The sequence below is a fragment of the Schistocerca americana genome, chromosome 2 (genome assembly GCF_021461395.2).
Source record: "Schistocerca americana isolate TAMUIC-IGC-003095 chromosome 2, iqSchAmer2.1, whole genome shotgun sequence".
NCBI lineage: Eukaryota > Metazoa > Arthropoda > Insecta > Orthoptera > Acrididae > Schistocerca > Schistocerca americana.
The window spans coordinates 318,793,893-318,815,946 of NC_060120.1; positions in this window are offsets into that span (position 1 = coordinate 318,793,893).

Genomic DNA, 22,054 nt, shown 5'->3' on the forward strand with positions numbered 1-22,054 from the left:
ACTGGATGTCGATGAATTCTACTTACTTTGCTTTTCACTAAGGCACCAATGTCTGGTACCACTTTTGTGGTTCACTAATAAGCTTCTAAGTTGAAGCCTGTCAGCGAGGTTCTGTGGGCAGATTTCTGTGTATTCACTCGGGGACAACGTTGCTCGTATGAATCTGTAGTCCAAAGACTGCCATAATCCCAGCTGCAAACTTAAGTCATGTAAATTTATGTTGAAGAAATTTTTTATGAGTCTACAAAATCTGTTTTATTACAAGGATATAATTAATTTAATATATAGAATGGCTTTATGATGATTTATTTTAACATCATCAGATATGGTTGTTCCTCTCTCTGTAAATTTGGAAGGTGAATTAAGATTCTTAAAGAGAATTACGTCTTGATTTTCTTTTAGATTTTTAGTATTAATTTTTTATATTTTGTTAAAGCTTTACATAAATTGTATACATATTCTTATTCTCAGCATGGTTCTTATTATGCTGGTGTTTATAATTGTTCTCTTGGCTATTTTACTTTTACATTGATTGCCTTTAATCATTATTTGTGTAAAGGGTATTTCTTTATTTAAATTTTCTTAACTATTTTAATTATAAATATAATTTGTGCAATAAATGATATGAAGTTTTCAACTTAAGCTGTGTATTTATTTTCTATTTGTTTGTTAAGCTTTTTTTATTTTTGTCCACAATTATAATTTTTTTGTTTATTTATTATCTGATAATTGACTATAGCGTTTTTATTGATTGGGAACTTTTTAATTTAAGAAGTTCAATCGTGTGAATAACTTTAATTTTGGATTGAATATTTCTTATTTTTATGTCTTTTGTTATGTATACTTCTTTTCTGGTGATTCACTATAGAGAGGATTATATATCTAGTAAAAGGAATATGACTCATTTTATTATTATTGTTTTGATGTTCATTCCTTCAATAGCGTTTTTAATCACTAGTCAAAATTGAATAATATTTGGCTGAATTGAGATAGTTTAGGATTGGTTTCTTATTGTTTGGTTATTTATTAACAAAATGCAAAGTCTACAGGTATGTTGACAGCTTTATCTGATCGGATGGGTGATGTTCGTATTCTGATCTCTATCGCTTGAATATTATATTTTGGTGGTTGAAATTATATTTATTATTATGATTTTATCTCAAATTCTATGTTAATTGTTTCAGTAGCTGTGACAGCTAGATCCCAGATTCCTTTTTCTTCTTGACTCCCTGTGGCTATGGCTGTTCCTACTCTGTTTCTGCATTAGTTCAGTACTCGACTCTTGTTACTGCTGGTGTTTATTTATTGATTCCTTTTAGTCCATACTTAAATTGTCGTTGATTTTTGTTATTAATTGGGCGTATAACTACGTTTCTAGCTGGTTTGGGAGCTAATTCTGAGTTTGATTGGAAAAAGATTTTGCTCTTTCTACTTTAAGCCAACTTGGATTAAAAATAAGAATTTTGACAATGTGTCATCCAAAGCTTTCTTTTTCCATTGGTCGATTCACGTATTAGTTAAGGCGTTATTATTTATATGTGCAGGTTCAATAATCGGTCCAACTGTGACAAACTCTCGAATGTTATGGAAATTTCTATAAGTAGAAACTTCCTAGCCGTTATTCTTCAAAAGCACGCCCTTCAGGTAAAAACGGCAATCTTCTTCATGGATGGGGGATGGAGGGCTACAACACCATATAACTCCCTTGATCGTACTGGGATTCGTTTCTGAGTTTTAGCGGAAAGCAGATTCTTACACTTACTTTATGATATATAGTGATGAAACTTATCACGCAACTGCCTGTCTGCAGGTCTGTAAGTTTTAACTGTAGCTAGACGGCCTGCACTGACGTGTTATAAGTTGATACTGGTGTGTTTAACCTCCGCTTTAAAGTTCCTAAGCCGGCCGTTGTGGCCGAGCGGTTCTAGGTGTTTCAGCCCAGAACAGCGCCGCTGCTACGGTCGCAGGTTCGAATCCTGCCTCGGGCTTGGATGTGTGTGATGTCCTTAGGTTAGTTAGGTTTAAGTAGTTCTAAGTCTAGGGGACTGATCACCTCAGATGTTAAGTCCCATAGTGCTCAGAGCCATCTGAACCATTTTTTGAAGTTCCTAACCCGCCCATAGAATGGGAACTCATGCTCGTGTAGCTGCCTCCTGAACAGACCTGGTCCAGTCAACAGTAATGGCGTCAAATGATGCTGAACTCACCCACTCCTGTCACAGTTCTGTCTTAGAGTGTGAACTAAGGTTTGCTGCTGGTGTGGCATGCATTGACCTCTGTAAAATCGACAGTCTATAGCTCTGTAAGATGATGTGTCCGGTCCATGTGTTACTTTCCTCAATTTTTTCGTCGAATCACGCTTTGCAACGCTTTCAGTGTTTGTCAATGTCGTTTTGTTAACCCTGCATGGTGCGCCACTTTTGTATGACAGGAACATACCCATAAGACAGCAGTCGGCTGATGTTCAAAACAGATAAATCCAGTGTTCTAAATACAATAATTTCGCTAAAAGTACTTACCGGACTTCGAAAAACGAAACGTGGCTGAATGCCTCTCTTTGAGTTCTAGGATATTAACAGTCCTATTTATTATACTTGCTACGTCTCTGTAGCTGATGTTTATATGTACGACAAGAGAGTTTATGTCCCCTAGTGAAAACTTTTGTTAAATATTCGAGATGAGTAGCTTAGCTCAGTCTAAGGAAACCTCACCAACTCAGATAAAAACTGGGAAAATATTTTAATCTTAAGGAAAAAAAGAAGAACCTTGTTTTGCAAAACTGTGAATTACAAAGTAAGCTCTCCTAAAGGACTTCTTAGGCCATTTGGTTTTCCTGCAGTGCACAATGTGCTGTAGTGAAGGCAATCTGTTGCGTAATGATTGCCTATGATTTTCCCCCAGTAGCGGCTATTCTGAATAACGGAGATCAAATCTATTCCTTTCTAGAAAGTGACTCTATTGTTCGATAATGAGAAATTCAATGACTTGACGTCGTACAAGGTTCTCAGAAGGCAGCTGTAAAATACATATTGACAATAACCTATTTGGTCATCCGCAGCTGTATCTGGAAAACCCATTACAATAAGGCTAATTCGGAGAATTCCTGCCCCGCTGGGTGCACACAGTGCGCCCTTTCCTTCAGATCGCTAATCTACAGTGTTGCTGACCACAAGTACAGGAGCCGGTGTTCTGTGAAGTGCTGACAGTGCCAGAAGCCAGTTTGTTCCTAGTACTACGGATACGGATGACGGCTGTGTTTTCCTGGGATCTAATATCGGACATCTGTATTGACCAACTTCATGAGCTAATGATACTACAGTATAACCATACGGGTTGCACCTGCACGTCCCAACAAGTTATTGCTAAGCACTGTGGTGTTACCTTAAGGTACGCTTATATGAGGCATAAAAACTGCACATTGGCTCCAATATATCCTGACAACGTTGTCCGGCTGCACTGCTGCAGCATGAATTGCAGCCACATGTACTACAGCGCTACCGACCACTATCTCGCGGCAGTGTTTGCGACAATACATTTCCTGGCCAGAAGTGTCTGCAAGGGGCCACATTGTTGCCAGAAACTGGGCGAAAGCGAGCTAGTGGAAATAAATGTGGCTCTACCGATTTAACATCACACAATGAATTAAGTTATAAAGAGCAAGACAAATCGGTCTTTGTGAATGCGTTCTTTTTATTTAACTAACTACAGTGCTTCAGAAAATTTAAAACGTTAGCTGATGCTGGATACATACACTACTGTTCAAAAGTTTTCGATTATCCATGCTAAAAACTACGTACTTTATTTCAGTGCACAAACACATCGTACAACTAAATACATCTACAAAAATAAATATTTTATCTGTCACTCATTAAATACAGTACAATATGGTATAGATATTATCCTCTTCAAAATACCCGCCCTTTGTCCTCAAAACAACTGCACCAGTTCTTGGCATTCTGCAAATAAAATTTTATAGTGTTTTTGGAGATATTGCAGTCCAACACGTCTGTAAATTATTCCATAGTTCTTCAACCTCCCTGTCAATGACATCCCACAAGAGGTCAATATCATTTAAGTCATGTGACTGACCTGGCCAGATCACGTTCTTCTGTTCCACACATTTCTCTTTTCTGTTGACATATCCTCTGTACACGTTAGGAGCACGTTTGGGATCACTGTTTTGCTGCAGAACAAATACACCATTGATAAGTCTCTTGCTAGATGGAATTGCACTGTGATATTCTTCCTCTTTTAATGTTCCATTAATGCTCATTAGGTCACCGACTTTATCACTCACAAAACATTCCCAAACCACGAACGACCCTCCATTGTGCTTCACAATTGGCGTCAAAACTGATTCCTCATACGTTCTCTAAGAACTCGGCGAGGAGACATTTGACGATGGCTTCCATATATTTCAAACTTAGCCTTGTCTGTAAATAACATCTTGGGCCATCGCTGCACGCTTCAGTTTTAATCTTGCTATGCCCATTGCAAACTTTTCACCTTATTTTGTTTGTGTAACAGAGACCTTTTTGTCACTCAACACCATTTCAAACGTTGTACACGCAGACGGTGTTGCGCTGTTGAGACGGAGATTTCGCGTACTAGTTACTTTCTCGAAAAATTTCAGGAGCAGTAAGAGTTGCTATTTCCCTATTCTGCTGCTCCCGATGCAGAGCTATAATTAAATGGTTTATGGCATAATGGAGTAAGTCATATTTCGACGAGAATGAGTTAAGTACTTTATTGTGTAGTAGAAACTGCACTCTTTTGGATGGCATAGTGATGTATTTCTTTTTATGCTCAATAGCATTAGAGATGGTACCACGTGTTCTACTATGAAATGGTTTTTATGATGCATGGTACAGCACCACAACACCATGACACAAAATTAGAAGTACGACATGAATTAACTTGAAGGAGAGCCGAATATCCACAAAATTCGATGAAAGTGCTTAACGACGTATGGAATTGTAGCCCCGAAGATGTTATGTAACCCTAAAGATGTTATGCTTTTCAGTTTGATTTATGAAAAAGCCCTGGCCTTACCTGCCCGCATCTCGTGGTCGTGCGGTAGCGTTCTCGCTTCCCACGCCCGGGTTCCCGGGTTCGATTCCCGGCGGGGTCAGGGATTTTCTCTGCCTCGTGATGGCTGGGTGTTGTGTGCTGTCCTTAGGTTAGTTAGGTTTAAGTAGTTCTAAGTTCTAGGGGACTTATGACCACAGCAGTTGAGTCCCATAGTGCTCAGAGCCATTTGAACCATTTGAACCTGGCCTTACCAAAGTTAACATGCCCAACAGCATGTTACAAACACAATTTTATTGTTATATTCTTCACTGTCATGATCACTGAACTAACATTACTTTCATGTAGTTATGGGATGAAACTATAGACTCGAGAGAATCACAGTAAATTTCATCACGCATAGGAAACACATAAAAGTACTGGCTAGGACAAGAACACCCATAATAATGTACAGTGACGCCTGCACAGATAAAATGGAAATTTTAACATGGCACTTTCTTGTTTGAAACTTGTGACATAATCTCTACTTCTTGTTCACATTTTTATGACAAGTGGACACTCGTATCTGTCAAGCGATGCTGATTTTGGCTCTGTGGAACTTCAGGCGAAAGGAAGAAGAATCTATGTTACTGTTCAAGAAAGAAAATGGGTAAATCCTAGAATTAACTGGTGAAACCTAAGACTTACCATCACGGTGTGGCAAAAGTCCAAAATTTCTCATTATATGCATAGATTTCGAACTTTTATCAAGAGACGTTGGTGAATCTTAGGCTACACCCATACCAGTTCGTAAAACCGTATTCATTTAAAAAACAGCTTAACAATTTATTGAAATGGTTTGTATTTATTGTAAATTCATGTAATTTAAACATTCGTGCATTGCAACGTGATTATAATGAGCAATATTTCATATTAGTGAAAAATGTTGTAAAAAATGTTACCTTGTGAACGTTGATTTTTGTTACATCGAGGCTGACTATTGTGGTATTTCGAATTATATAACACAGAAGACGATTTATAGAAGCATTTTATTACTTGAACACATTTTTAAGCAATTGCACTTTTTGAACCTTTGTCCTCCAACAAAAGATTGTTTGGCAACCACTTCCGGTAAACTAATTTCTTCTCTTGCTACTTCTTCGATCTTCATAACAATTTTCCTTCCACAATGTAAATTGGTTCATAGTGTACAATGACTTAATTTACCAGCTTTAGTATCAAGTTGATAAAATTCGTCATCCTGAATATTTACGTGTATCACTACTGCTTTTATAGATTTTACATCAATTTTTGCCCTGTCTGCATCCGGTACTTTAATTCTCACATTCTGTCCAGCTGAAGGTTTTGGAATTTGGTTACATGAGGCTGCTTTCACTTTCCTTGCCTGCAACTGAAGACCTTCTTTGGCAGCTTCTCGGATCTGTTTCACATTATTAACACTGGTGGAAGTTGTCAGCGTCTCGTCACAACCATCAGCTGGCGCCTATGTCTCTTTGTTAACTGTCGTCAAATCCTGTGTCTCTGGTGCTTCCTCACCTGCTGCAGCCGCACTTTCTACCTCCGGTCCTTCTGTTCCAGTATTTGATTCACTAGAATCAATTCCTTGGCCACCATTTTCAATTTCCCGTGAGTCAGCGGAAGTGGTGTTTAACATTAAGTCTTCTTCAGCGTTTATAATTTTTATTTAAATCACGTGGAACAACTGAGGTCGCAATGCCCATTTTCACTGGAACCCCAAACATGGATGGCTTCATATGGTGAAGGTCTGATCTCTTCGTGATAAACCCTATTTTTCAATGCTTGCACGAAACTCAGCCCTTAAGACCATTTTTAAGTTTCATTTGTTTCCATCCAAGTTGATATCGCATTTTCGATATCTTGATTTGCTCTTTCGACTGATCCCTGAGACTGACTGTGCCTCAGCTTCCCATGGACTATCTTTATATCACTCCACAACCCACATAAACTTTGAATGACTTGGTTACAAAACTCTCTCCCATTATCGAATGAAGGATACTTGGGGCACCAAAGGTTATAAAAATGTCCAAACGATGAGATGCTATGTCATCAGCCTTTTCCGACGTTAGAGCGCGGAGGATAACAAATTTTGTCAAATGATCTTGGAATACAAGTATGAACTTAGACTTATTGTCCGGGTTTGCCTGTATGTCGAGTAAGTCAATTTCACATGATGAATTCATTTCACTTTGTATGATAGGTTTCACTACAAGACCACTTTTCAATGCTTTTTACTTTTGCTGAAATGGTTCACATAATCTCAAACAACTAACGATTGATTCAACAGTCACCTTCTTGTACTTACGATTCAGTTCCACAATCATCCGTGTTCGGCCGCCATGGCCAGTAGCAATGTGGGTCCCATGTAGTGCGTTAAGCACTTCATCAAAAACGAACGTAATAACGGTTTTCTTCTTTTCCAGCAGACACCAGTGCTATGAGTTTCTCTTCACCTCCCATGTTGGGAACATCAGATCGCTTCAAATGTCTGTAGTGAAGAGATTTTTTATTGGAAACGATCTCTGCATTTTTCACTTCACTTAACAGAATATTATATTCCTCAGCAGTTACATAAAAATTGTTGTACTTCTTCTTATTCACTGATTGACGTAAAAGTCCGTAAAATCTGTTACGCATAATATCACTCATTCTGACACTAAGCTGCAGAAGAAACACCACTGAAAGGAGTCGCAAAGATGACCGCACTCACGATGCTCGACACTGACTGCAACTACGCAGCAGTGAGCGGACTGAGAACTCACGATTGCCAACAGAGAAATTGATCTGAACTCAAAATTGGCAGCAATGAAACTTGTCTGAACCTACACGACGGAGGCGGGAGTCTTCGATCCAGCTTTTACCAGTTTGCATTAGTAATTCCTAAGATTTACCAATGTCTCTTGGTAAAAGTTCGAAATTTAAGCATATAATGAAACATTTCGGACTTTTACGACACTGCGATGGTAAATCTTAGGTTTCTCCGGTTAATTATAGGATTTACCAATTTATCTTGCTTTTACAATAACACCTATACTATGTCAGACTGGTATAAAATCTATAAAATAAATAAAATAAAATAAAATAAAAAATATATATTGTTATTTAGATATTGATTATTCTATCTGTATGATGGTGATTGTGATTGCAATTGTATTTGCTTATCTGGAAGTGGACGTTTAATTATTCGGTATCAGATGCTTGACAATGGCTTTTTCGTAAAGGCAATGTTACTCGTAGTTGACCGTGAAATAAAACTGAATAATCGGACTTCGTAATTAAATCGTTTCCAAAGACTGCTGCGGTAGGTGCGGACTCATAATCTAAATCTCAATATTACAATAATTTGCCAGCCATGCCAATACGTCGTACAGAGGTGATTGTCTACTAAACATAAAAAAGTTACACAGTTAGTTAAATCAGATATATTCAATGAATAAGCGTACAGTTCATAATCCTACTTACTTTTATAAATATAAATTCTTTACAGAATCGAGTGCCTAGTGTGGTTGCAACTCGCAGTATTCTTCTATAACATGAAATATGGCGGTGTGCCAGACAATAAAATAAAATACGTGCTTCTCGCACCACTTCAACCAGAGCTCTCCCTTTCTTAATCAAACATAAGAGTAACGTAATTGTGCTTTTGTTTTATCAGCGACACAGCGCTGCAGTTGTGTGCCATAGGCTTTATTTATTTGTCACTGATTATTTATTTAATTAGTATTTCGCGTTTCCGCGGAAACTCACGCTCGGCATGCAAATGTGCCTTTATATTGCCCCCTGAATTGCGAGGCGAAAGGACACACCTGCAGGCGAGCAATTCACCTAAAGGCACAAGAAAATCTAAGTTATTTACAACTATTTACATGACTTACATTACACATTATACACATTATATACAAAATTTGAATGACGCGGGTGCACCGTGAAAGTTCTTATGTTGGCAGATAGAGTGCGCGCATGCGCAGAAGCGTCTGTGTAACTGCGGCACTGCCGTTATATCGTACAGTTAGATCACGCGGCACAGTATTGCAGTTCATATTGTTCGTGTGCGCGTGTTTTTCAGTCGTTGCACAAAGAAAATATTCAACCAAGATTACATATGAAGACTACATTCTATGACAGGTAACTTAGTTTTAAATTTACAATATTTGTTATAACACAATACAACTTAGATTGTTGAATGTTCTTAGTTACATAGTATTGTTTTGAAATACTTCAAAGAAAAATGTCCGTATTTTTCAGGTGCGTTGACCTATACACATCGTGTCGTTATTACAGTTCATATTCATCCGCTGCACAATAATTTTTTACAGGTTAGTATCGTCGTGGTAAAGTTTTTTGATCACAGTAACATCGTTGTATAACAACGTGATTAATACATAAGCGTGTCCATTTCTCATTTCCATTATAGTCGTAGTGATGCAGTTGGTTGTGACTAAAAGCATTGCTTATTACAGATCAGACGTGACCCGTCGAGTAATTGGTCCACGTGCAGTTCGTTTTTTACATTCCGTGGAAGCTTGGTTGCAGAACCTCGGACGGCACATAGCTGGCGTCGATCCTTGGACAGTCCAGGTAAGAGTGTCCGTCACATTTCGAGAACATTTCATTCCCTGAAGTTCCAACCAAAATTCTTCCACCCGTCGTGTTGTTTCCTGGACAGGCACTTTGTGTCCATTTAATCCAGTTAACATCTTGAAGTTGGGTACTGTAGTAATGTCACTAGACGATGCACGAATTATGCACTTCACATTTTCAGTTTTTTGCTGAATATAGCTCACCTAAATGTTCGTAGTTATTAAACAAGGAAATCGTTCATCGCGTTTACATAGATACGCTGCATAATGAATGGCATTAACAGTTTCTTTCACAGAGGTTTCCGCGTAGTTGCAGAGTTAGTAATGTTCGTTAATGTCCGCGAACAGTGGTTCACTATGCAATGTCTTTTTGGCACTCGTTTTGTTCAAATTTTTACATAGTAACAGTTACACTATACATCAGTTAAAAAAATAAGTAATTATACATACACACGTCACATATTTTCTTAGCATAAACATAATATAGTTGCACATAAACATGTTTACATCATCATTACATCGCTATAGGTTATTACATTGTGTCACATTTGATTTCATGAATTGCAGATATTTACATCCTCTTTAGCGGTTTTGCTGGGATATTATCGATGTTTTTTGTGATGTCATCTGAAATTAAGATAGGTTAGACACAACATTCATTACATCAGTAGGCAAGACCAGGCGTTTTCACTACTCAATAAATATTCAAAATAGTAAGAGAGAGAAAATGTTCGATTCCTCGCGTTTTGTGCGTGTGTGTAGAGTGTCTGTGTGGCCTTGACTACTGATAGATGCTTTTCGTGTTGAGAGATGTGCGTCTAATCTATTTCTCAAAGTAAAAGATCGCTTCACAGATGACGTCTGTCAGTTCGTCAGGTGTCACACCAAGTCAGTGGTACCTTCAGTAACAAATGTTCCGTGAAAAATTAATATGTCATCCACTGCTACGTAATCATAAATTTTACTTTAATATTCCGTCTTTCAGGTGGAGGCGCGCGCTGAAAGAAGAGTTCTTCTGTCTTCAACTGCGTCACTGGAACCGCTGAAATGAAAATTTCTATACTACTTATTATCTGTGTTGTAACAACAGAGTTTTTCGAGTTGCTTAGCAATATTTTGATGGGTATGACCTTGACATTATTCAGCATGAAATGCTCTAAGATCTCGGTGTGCGTATAGGCCAATAATTTTGTTAGTTCTAGGATGTTGTAACAGATACGCACCATGATGCGGTATGTTAACAATTATATAAGGTCCTTCATATAGCAGACGCCACTTAGCGTTGCGTCGTTTGAGTGCTACAGATTTATGATGAGTACGAAGTAGTACAAGCATTCCTACCTCGAATTTTTGTTTTCTTTTTATTATGTTTCTGTGATGTTTGTTTCGTATTTGTGCGTGATGTGTCAATGTAGTCAATACTTCTTTTATTTTCTGTTCAGGTGTGATTTCCTTGTCTGACAACTTAGGTAATGGTTCTATCCACTGATCGTTCTGTTTGCAATTGAACATGATCTCGTTAGGTGTGTAATTCGTATCGTAAATATTTAAGTTATTGTGTACGTCTTCGAAAAGACTTAGGTAGGACACCCAATTAGTATGTTTTGATGAAATATAGGTCCTCATGAAACGGTTTAATTCTCAGAAAAGTCTCTCAGTCGCGTTACATTGTGGACTAAACCTCGAAATAAATATACTTTTGATGTAATTATCCTTCAAGAAATTTCTCCATTTGTACCCAGACTAGTATGCTGCATTATCTGATAGAATTGCTTTAGGTTTTCCCACGTGCGTCAGGTAATCACTTGAGAATCTTCGTATTATAGCATTTGCAGTGGCGGATTTTAAAGCATAAAGTTTTACATGTTTAGAAAATATATCGTAAAAAGCTAAGATATATTTGACGCCTCCAGAGCTTGCTGGATGCGGTCCACTGATGTCAGTACACAGAATTTCCAAGGGTTTACTAGGTAAAATAGAATGTAAATCTGTTTTTGTGGATAAATTCTGAGGTTTTGATTTTTGACATATGACACATGTTTTTAGTTCCCTGTAAATTTTTCTTCTCATATTGCTAAAATAACAGTATGTACTGAGCTTTGCCAAACACTTTTTCGTCTCATAATGACCCCAAACTAAATGTGTGTGCCAAATTAGATTGCGTTCAGACTCTTTGGGAATGCATACACACCAGTTAGTAGCATTTGGATGTCGGCGGTAAAATAACACATCATTGTGTAACTTGTAATACTTAGTCAAAGGATGATTGTGTTTTTCTACCAGTAATGTTATTATCTTATACCAGTGAGGATCAGATTTTTGTAATTCAGCCATGTTTCTGCACATATCAATATAATATTGGTGATACTGCTTGTCTTGCATTAAGAGAATCCTGTAGTCATTTATATTTTCTAAGTCACTCTTGGTATCATTCATACCTTGTGGAAGTCTAGACAAAGTGTCTGCAATGGTGTTGTCCTTACCTCTTATGTACTTAATTTCAAAGGAGTAGTTCTGAAGTGTAACTGCCCATCGTGATAGTCTAGGATGTACAAGTTTACAAGTTAACAAAAATGTCAGGGCCTGGTGATCAGTGTAAATTACCGTATGTTTTCCAAATAAATAATAATTGAATTTCTTGAATGCCCATACTATGGAAAGTGTTTCTAACTCAGTAATGGAGTATGTACGCTCACATTCAGTTAGAGTGCGACACGTAAACCCAATAATTCTTATCTGTTCCTCCTCTTTATACTTTACAACTTGAAATAAGCAACAGCCCAAGCCAGTACGTGAAGCGTCACAAGTCATACAAAAATCTAAATTGAAATCTGGATGGCTCAATATGTTAGCATTCACTAAAGCATGTTTAATTGTATTAAAGTCATTCTGGCACTGTTCCGACCAGATCCAAACTTGATTCTTTCTGAGTAGATTTAGCAGATGTTTACTGTTCAAAAGTGGTTGTGGCAAAAAACGTCTGAAAAATGAACATAGCCCAAGGAATGATTTTAACTGCTTTTTAGTTCGAGGGCTAGGAAAGTTTCTGATAGCATCTAATTTACTGGGATCCGGACGTATGCCCTGTGAATTAATGATATGTCCTAAATACTTTATCTCACTGCAACCAAATTTTGATTTTCTTAGGTTGGCTGTGACTCCAGCTTGTGCAAATTTTTCTAAAATTCTTTGAAGAGTTTCAACGTGTTCATTCCAAGATTGTGTAGCTATCAGTATATCATCTACATAGTGTGTGACTGTCTCAACTAAATCGTCGCCAAGCACGGTATCCAGGGCTGTAATGAATACCCCCGAGCTGACATTCAGTCCGAAGGGTAGAACACAAAACTGATAGGTTCGCCCCCCGAACATAAATGCAGTATATTTCCGAGAATCAGGAGTGATACCCACCTGCCAAAACGAATTAGCGAGATCTATTGTGGAAAAATATTTTGCATCTAGAAATTTCTGTAATTGCTCTTCTAAATTTTCAGGATTTGTGTGAACCGGTAAAATTATTTCATTAATAGCTCGTGCGTCTAACACTAACCTAATGCTTCCATTTGATTTTTTGACAACAAGTAGAGGACTACAATAAGGTGAGGTGGATGGTTCAATGACCTTCCAGTCTAACATTTGTTTTAATTCTTGCCACACAGCAGGTCGTTGAGATAACGGTACGTTATGTGTCTTATGGTAGAAGATCTTGTGAGGCTTAGCTTCAATCTTGTACACATACGTGTTGATAACACCTAATCGTTTGGTAAAAACTTGTAAATATTTGGATAACACTTCCTGTAGTTTTATACGTTCATGTACACTGAGAGCTGTAGCTTCACTTATCTTATGATCAAGCAATGTTTTCAAGTCCATTATCTCTGTGTCAGATGAGTGTGTTTGCATGTCTTGAATGTCTTTGTCAAGTACTAACTGAACCTTGTACCCTGTACAGTGTTTGTCATGCTTTAGAGTTCTCCTGTCCAAATCAATAATAATTACACTGCCTCTATCATTTAAAATACATTTACCTTTGGAGAAGTCTATAATGCAGTCCTTCTCGCTCATAATATCCATTCCTAATATGCAATTTGTCACAAGGTTTTGTACAACCAGGAATGGCCATTGTACGGTTCCATTACCTATTTTAACGTTTACAAAAACTTGCTTCGTAACCCTACATGACTTATTACCTAGTGCAGTAGTTATTTTACAGTTTTGGGCAGGAAACTCAGGCACAGGTTCCAATTCACACATCTTTTTATAGAAATTAAAAGACAAAACGCTCACAGCTGCACCTGTATCTAGGATAATAGTAGTTGGAATCCCACCTACTACACCAGTAGTAGATGCTAAAACAATTTCATTTGTGTTTAAACGAAATTGTGTACTGTCTTGTAAAAGTTCATCTGATATAGTGTTATTGTGGTTGTATCTTATAAATAAAACAGGTAGTTTTTGTTTAGAATTACTCGGCATATCATTATTCTGTTGTTCAAGTGTGGTGTCAAATAACTGATTAACATTGAAGTCGCCCCCCAAGAATTCTTCAGCCACGACCTGGGGCAAAGTAGTGACTGTTTCTAGTTTGTTGGATTAGCATTTGTACTAGGTACTGACACAGATTGAGGTTGTGCATCAGGTGTCATTTCTATTATATTCACATTCGGATATTGCCTATTATGACCTCCAAACTTTTGCGGTTGTTGTTGCTGTTGCGCATTATAACTTACCTGTCGGTCGTAAGGTATGCTCCAATTTTGACCTGGTGGCTGCTGTGGTAAAGCAGAGTTTGAATGAAAGTACTGATCGTTACGAGTCCAACCTTGATGCTGTCTTGGCTCGTAGTTACTATTATTTCTATTTCTGTTTGTGTTTTTGTTATTACCTTTGTATCCGTTGTTACCGTTGTAGTTATTACCGCGGTGCCTCTTGTATGGATTGCCGCATGAAATGTTATTACTGTTGTAACTATTGTTTGTATTGGAATACGCGTGTTGATTTTGATTTCCGTACTGAGACGGCATGTGAGTTTGCTGTTTTTGTTGTACCGCGTATCCAACTGTGGGCGCGCCAGAATTGTGTTGGCAAGCCTGCATGTTTTGCATACCCCTAGTGTAAACATTGTGGCTGCTGTTTTGCCGCGCGAAGCGCTGATCTTCAAGTAACATGTCAACCGAATCTAAAGCTGTTAAAAAATAATCTGAATCGTCATCCGGGATATGTAGGAGTTTTTCTTTAATGTTGAAAGGCAATTTGGCCTTCAACGCACGGAGTATATCACGCGTTGCGACTGGTTCGTCTAAAAAATGTCCCATGTTCAAGTATTTTTCAAAATATCTGCGTAAGTTACCATTTTTACTGTTAAAAGTTTCAGGTTCTAAAATTTGTCTTCTGAGTCGCTCCTGGACGGATTGCGACCAGAATTTGTTCAGAAAAGCACGCTCAAACTCACTGTACGTGGTACATACGTCAGCTTGACTGTATGCCCAGACAGCTGCATCGCCTTGGATGTAACCGACAATATATGAAATCTTTTTCCGGTCACTCCAAGTGCGTGGAAATGCGTTACTAAAAGATTTAAGAAAAATCACCGGATGAATGGTTCGTTTTTCTGGGATAAAAATCAGAAATTGCCTGTGTTTCATTAAGCTTTCATCTTCCTTCGCATTGTGATATGGATTTATTCCACTGTAATTACTGGTATGTTCAGCTGGCGAGTAATTACGATAATGTTGCTGTGGTTTACCATGATAATAGCTTGTGTTTGTGTTTCCACATCGTGGTATGTGTTGTAGTCGTGGTGTGTTTTGTTCTTGTGTATTTGTCGTGTGCGGAATGTGTGTATCATACTCGAATGTATATTGGTTTCTGAACTGTACATTTTGACTGATATTTTCGTTACATTCAGACTGTAGTTGATCGGTGAATTGTCTCATGGGTGCAGTGACGGATTGTACTGCGTCACTGATCAGCTGTTTGTTATTAGTAATGTATTGCGCTACGGAGTCGTGCACAATTGTTGGTAAATTTTCACGTAAGCATCTATCAAAATTTTTGTCTTTGTTCTCAACCCAATCATGAAATTCTTTATTAATATTTTGAAAATGAGCTGTGGCATCTGATTGTAAGATGTCAGTCAGGTGTTGTTCAACATTGTCAAATTTATTCTGTACGTCAGTAATTCGTTTTTCAAGGTTGTCATGTACTGAAGGATATGTTTGAATTTGTTCAGTAAGAACTTCACACGTGACATTAAGGTTTTTTACTTGTGTCTGTAAAAGTGCTACGTCAGTTGTAGTCTTTTCTTGTCTCGTATTGAGCTGGGAAAATTTAGTACTGAGTTCGGTCATCTGTTTGGTCAGTGTGGCGTCTATAAGTTCCACACGTTTACACAAAGTGTCATTACCTATCTTGATTGCTATGAGATCAGATTTGATTTCGTCATTTTGTGTTTTTAACTGTTCATTTTGTGTCTCTAATTGTGCCTTTAAGGTTGCCATGTTTTCGGCGTTCTGTTTCCTTATGGTTGCCATATTTTCTGCGTTTTGTTTCATTAGCATTTGTAACATGTCGGCAATGTTTACCGTTTGCAAGGTCTCTGCCCCCGCCGCGTCATTAGACGTGACGTCATGCATTAACATGGGCTCTGATTGAGATTTTGAAATTTTTGTAGTGGACGGCCTATTGCCAAAATTTTCGTCAACACTTGCGTCAATGTTTGATGAATCGTCACTACCGGTTGCTGTCGTAAAGTCATTTTCTAACACTTGTCTCACGTCCGAGTCGGATTGCGTCTGAATAGTACGTCCTTGCTGTTCCATTTTTGCGTATTGTTTTCTAGTTATTACCATGCCACACGTGATATATGTTTCAAGAAAATTTTTGACACTGATTTTAAAATAAAATGTAGTTGAGCATGAATCGCTCGTAGCAACAATGGCTGTCTGTTAATTTAAAAATATAAACTGAATTTGAGATTATTGGTAATGGCTGCTAGCCATGTTACATGATATCGTACAGAAGTCGGCCATATTGTACACTCGTGTATTGGTATTGTTGCATACGTTATTGTTTAGGGAAAAGTACTGAGAATGAAATTTATCACTGAAACTGTTATGCAGAAAAGAAACACTACAGAATTTACTGAAAAGCTAATACACTGAATTATACGTCTGGTCAAGCCTACCAATGCAAAGATGCTGCGTCTTACCTTATTTTGCTGGAAGTTTCATTGCGTCTTCCCGCAAAATTTCAGAATTGGAAAATATCTTCAGATTTTGTTATCTCTCATACATTGACGTCCAGGTCCAGAAAGTTGATTTTTTACATGAAACAAAGAGAACAATGTAACAAATGACAAAATAACAAGTCCGACACGCAGTCGTCAATATAAAATAAATAAACAAATAAATGATATATTGTTATTTTGATATTGATTATTCTATCTGTATGATGGTGATTGTGATTGCAATTGTATTTGCTTATCTGGAAGTGGACGTTTAATTATTCGGTATCAGACGCTTGACAATGGCTTTTTCGTAAAGGCAATGTTACTCGTAGTTGACCGTGAAATAAAACTGAATAATCGGACTTCGTAATTAAATCGTTTCCAAAGACTGCTGCGGTAGGTGCGGACTCATAATCTAAATCTCAATATTACAATAATATGCCAGCCATGCCAATACGTCGTACAGAGGTGATTATCTACTAAACATAAAAAAGTTACACAGTTAGTTAAATCAGATATATTCAATGAATAAGCGTACAGTTCATAATCCTACTTACTTTTATAAATATAAATTCTTTACAGAATCGAGTGCCTAGTGTGGTTGCAACTCGCAGTATTCTTCTATAACATGAAATATGGCGGTGTGCCAGACAATAAAATAAAATACGTGCTTCTCGCACCACTTCAACCAGAGCTCTCCCTTTCTTAATCAAACATAAGAGTAACGTAATTGTGCTTTCGTTTTATCAGCGACACAGCGCTGCCGTTGTGTGCCATAGGCTTTATTTATTTGTCACTGATTATTTATTTAATTAGTATTTCGCGTTTCCGCGGAAACTCACGCTCGGCATGCAAATGTGCCTTTATAAATCATTGCTCAATCACGAAGACAGAAAGCCACCTACAGTAGTACAGACGAAGCAAGAAGAATTTGTTATGGCATTAGCTTTGGAGCAGGAAGTACTTAGCAAAACAAATGGCTTAAAGTGTCCAGTATCTTGGCTACAAATTCAATGGCTGCAGATAGAAGATCTGAACCACGACGATGCATTACAAGAAGACTTTCAATGCTGATATGGAGTTTTTCACCTAGGGATTACAAAAAGAGAACAAGGGACCAGTCCAGCTCAACAGTATATAACAGGAACCTTCATACGGTGAGATGTGATCAGTCAGTAATTTGAAGGAAGAGGACATTCCAGACTCGCTGCCCCCTGTTCACTATGTTTTTTCTTCTTTTTTTCATTATCTGAAAGAAAGTTTTGAGAACAGAGATGGCTGAGCTGTATTTTTGTTTTAATTCGAACTGGGTTTAGGCAATTTACACACAGTTACGATGACAATATTAACATTACCATATTTAATGGAACTCAGGTATTGTTAATTCAAAGTGAATTTTTTAAATTCAAAGTGAAACAGAACAGAAGAACTGTATCACAAGATGATTAACTGAAATTTTTAATTTAAACTGAAATTCGTGGAATTTATGACATTTATGCTGACAATATTAATATAAGTAGACTTAATTTTTGCTTCAGTATTAATACCATCCCTTATTAGGTTCAGTATCCCTACACGAACTTCCATTAGGCATTCCTGATTTTTCTGCAGAACGTTTGACAAAATATTCAGTTCCTCAGAATGAGAAAATTTGATTAACAAAATTATGCCATAAACCCGTTCAATTAAAGCGTTTTCTTCAATTCCAGTTTCCCGCTTCCGTTCCATTAGGAGGTAACGCGGTATGAACCTGGTTAGGTATAAAAACACATTGTTAGATGCACATAATGTACTGTAAACAAACGCGAATTGATTGCAACACAGGCAGCAGAAGGGATGAGGGCTGTTGGAATGAACCGTTTTAGGTAAAGGCACGTTAGTGGTGGGTTTGAGGTTGAAAGGGACCAAACTGCATCGTCATCGGTCCCGGCACGTTAGTGTAGTTGTGGATACTCAGCAGCATCTCTCTATGAGAACAACCTTTCAGATGCACATCAGAGGCTTAGTTTTTATATGTTTGTACGGTGATATGATAGCATATTCGAAACGAAATCCCTGTTTTAACCACAAATTCATGGTTGTGATATGTGATCGAAAACTTTTGAGCGGTTTTGTACCTGTTCGAGAATTTTACCTGGTTGAAACACGATTTCGAATCCCTCGTAGAAGCAGCTGATCCGAAAACTGTTGAAACCGATACAAATATGAGATAGTGATAACCAGTTACAACCAGACTGGAGATCAGCCTTCGGTTTTTAGCTTCTGGTGATTCGTACAGAGGTTTAATATATCTTTTTAAAGTGTGCTATTCATTAGGTAGCCCATGGTATGAGAAGTGTGCTATGCTTTGGTAGGACTGAAAGGAGACATTTAGGGAGGTCTTCCTTTTTTTCACATGAATACAATTTCTATTTTTATTTTTGTTCACCAGCAGACACCACTATTTACGCTACCAATTCCTGCTTCAGGTACGTCTAGAGATAATATGAAACACCCGGCGTCAAATGCAAACCAATGGATGAGGAGCCACCTCCGCTTCCAATCTTCGTATGCAACTTTTTTGTCTCGGATTTGGCATACGTTCCAAGAGTGAAACATTTTGTATACTTCATCAAGTGTGTTATCGAGCTCCTCGGCAACAGTTTTTTCTCAGATACATATCTTTGAACACGTTACTTCCGACGTTCGGCAGGCCTGGTCAGATATGAATCGCATTTATAAAATTTGTGGTCCTCTCGTTTGTCTCCTTTTCCATTGCTGTAAGAAAGAAATACGCTCCTCATTATCATCATGTACATGTGGAAATTAAAAAAAAAACTGTGTTTTTGCTCATACACATAGCTGCAGCGCTGTCGAGATCGAAGGTGAATGCGAGAGGACCATTTACAGACAAGGACAGAATAGATATTGCCCAGCAATACGAAATAGTCTTCATCTTTTGTGGACAACAGCAGCAAAACCTTGGCAATTCGTCGGCAACTACCTGCATAGTCAGCAGTATTATCGAGCCATACCGAAAAGTGCAAGCTATTGCAACCACATTGCTGCATTGTTGACGGCAACGCTAATGTGGACATATATTGCCGTAAAATACGACCCGCCTAAACGCCTTTAGACTACACTTGAACTGAATCGACATGGGGCGAATCTAAACCCTTTCACTTCACAGCTATGCGTAGCTGGTATTATTGCACGTTTATTAAACCTTTTAAACTAGTGGGAAAAGAAATTGGAAGAACTGTAGAGGAATTTCGACTCCCAGAGCGTTGTAAAAAATAGTCCTGCTTGATAAAATGAAACACTTGATTGAACAAGCAAATTTTATAAGAAAATGTTTCATACATAAGATAAATACAGGGTGTCCGAAAAGTCTTCCCCTGATTACATAAATTGATAACTCAGGCTAGAAGTAAGATATAAATATGAAACTGGTGTCTCATTGTTTACAAAGCTATCAAAGTTTTTTTCACACATCAATAAACTTCCACATGAGCACCCTTGGTAGCACGTAGCAGATCTAGGCGATATTCAGTTTCCGTCCACACATTAGCCAACATCACTGGAGGGATCGATTCAACGACTGTGGTTATCCGTTGCCGCACGGTTTCAAGATCTGGTACACGTGTTCGGTAGACCTCGTCCTTGACATAATCCCATAAAAAGAAGTATAATGGTGTTATGTCAGGAGAGCGTTGAGGCCAAACCGTTGGCCCATCACGACCAATCCATCGCCCAGGAAAGGTCATATCGAGATAGGTACGGGCGTCCAAACCCCAATGAGGCGGTGCACCGTCTTGCTGAAACAAGACATCGGGGTGATACTGAAGCAGCTGAGGAACAGCATACAGTTGCAACATGTCCAGATACACTGCAGATGTGATGGTAGCCTCAGCGAAGGAGAATGGCCCGATAATTCGATCGTGCAATAGCGCGCACCAAATATTCACCTTTGGACTGCCTCTGGTGCACTGCATGACTTCGCCAGGGGGTTGTGAACCCCAAATGCGCACATTATGGCGATTTACTACTCCACTGACAAAAAAGGTCTCTTCGTCGGAAAAGGCAATTCGTCTGAGATAACCATCATCATGCTCAATACGTGATAGCATTTCGACCGCAAAGTCATATCGACGTGTACTGTCATTGGGCAACAAGGCCTGAACGATTTGCACTTTGTATGCACGAAACAATAAACGTTTGTGTAAAATCTCATGGAGAGAGCTTTTTGGCATCTGTAATTCACATGAGGCCCTGCCCCCCGATTTCTTCGGACTTCGCAGAAAAGACTGCCTTACAGCTTCCACCCTGTCTGCTGTGGTTCTTGGTCGACCAGACCTCGGAAGGTCAGCAACCGATCCTGTGTTCTTGAACTTCTCATATCAGGCATTAATGCTCTTGACATCAGGTGGATTCCTTCCAAATGTTGTCTGGAAATGTCTCTGCACTGTGGTTGGTGATCGTGTCTCATGATACCACAGAACACACTGTACCTTCTCCTGATTGATTAACATGGCTTCTTGGTCACTGCACCTCATCCAGTGCTTATCGACTGCGAACATACAACAGAAAAAAAACTTTGATAGTTTTAAACAATTCGACACAAGTTTCATATTTGTATCTTACTTCTGGCCTGAGTTATCAATTTATGTAATCATGGAAAGTCTTTTCGGACACCCTGTATTTATCTGGAGGCAAATTTCAGAGGGGGGAGGGGCAGGTGGGGGGGGGGGGGGGGACGAACAGCATTTCCACAGTCGATCGAAGGCTTCTATCTAGTTATTCATTGACTAATCTGGTGTGACAAAAGAAGTTAGCAAAAGAAAAGCCGAATGTTTAAGTTACGCATTTAAGAAGTTCACGCAGGAGGATCGTACAAACGTATCGCATTTGACCATCGCACAGACACCCGTGTGTAGGACGCAGTTACAGGCATGCCTGGTGTAGAGCAGTTGAAAGAGTAAAAAAAAATAGGTCTCCAGGCCCCGATGGAATCCCAGTTCGGTTGTACAAAGAGTAGGCCTACTCTGCGGCATTGGTCCCTTGCGTAACTTGTATCTATCGCGAATCTCTCACCCAGCGCAAGTGCGAAGCGACCGGAGAAAACTGTAGATGACTTCTGTATATAAAAATGGTAAAAATGGTTCAAATGGCTCTGAGCACTATGGGACTTAACATCGGAGGTCATCAGGCCCCTAGAACT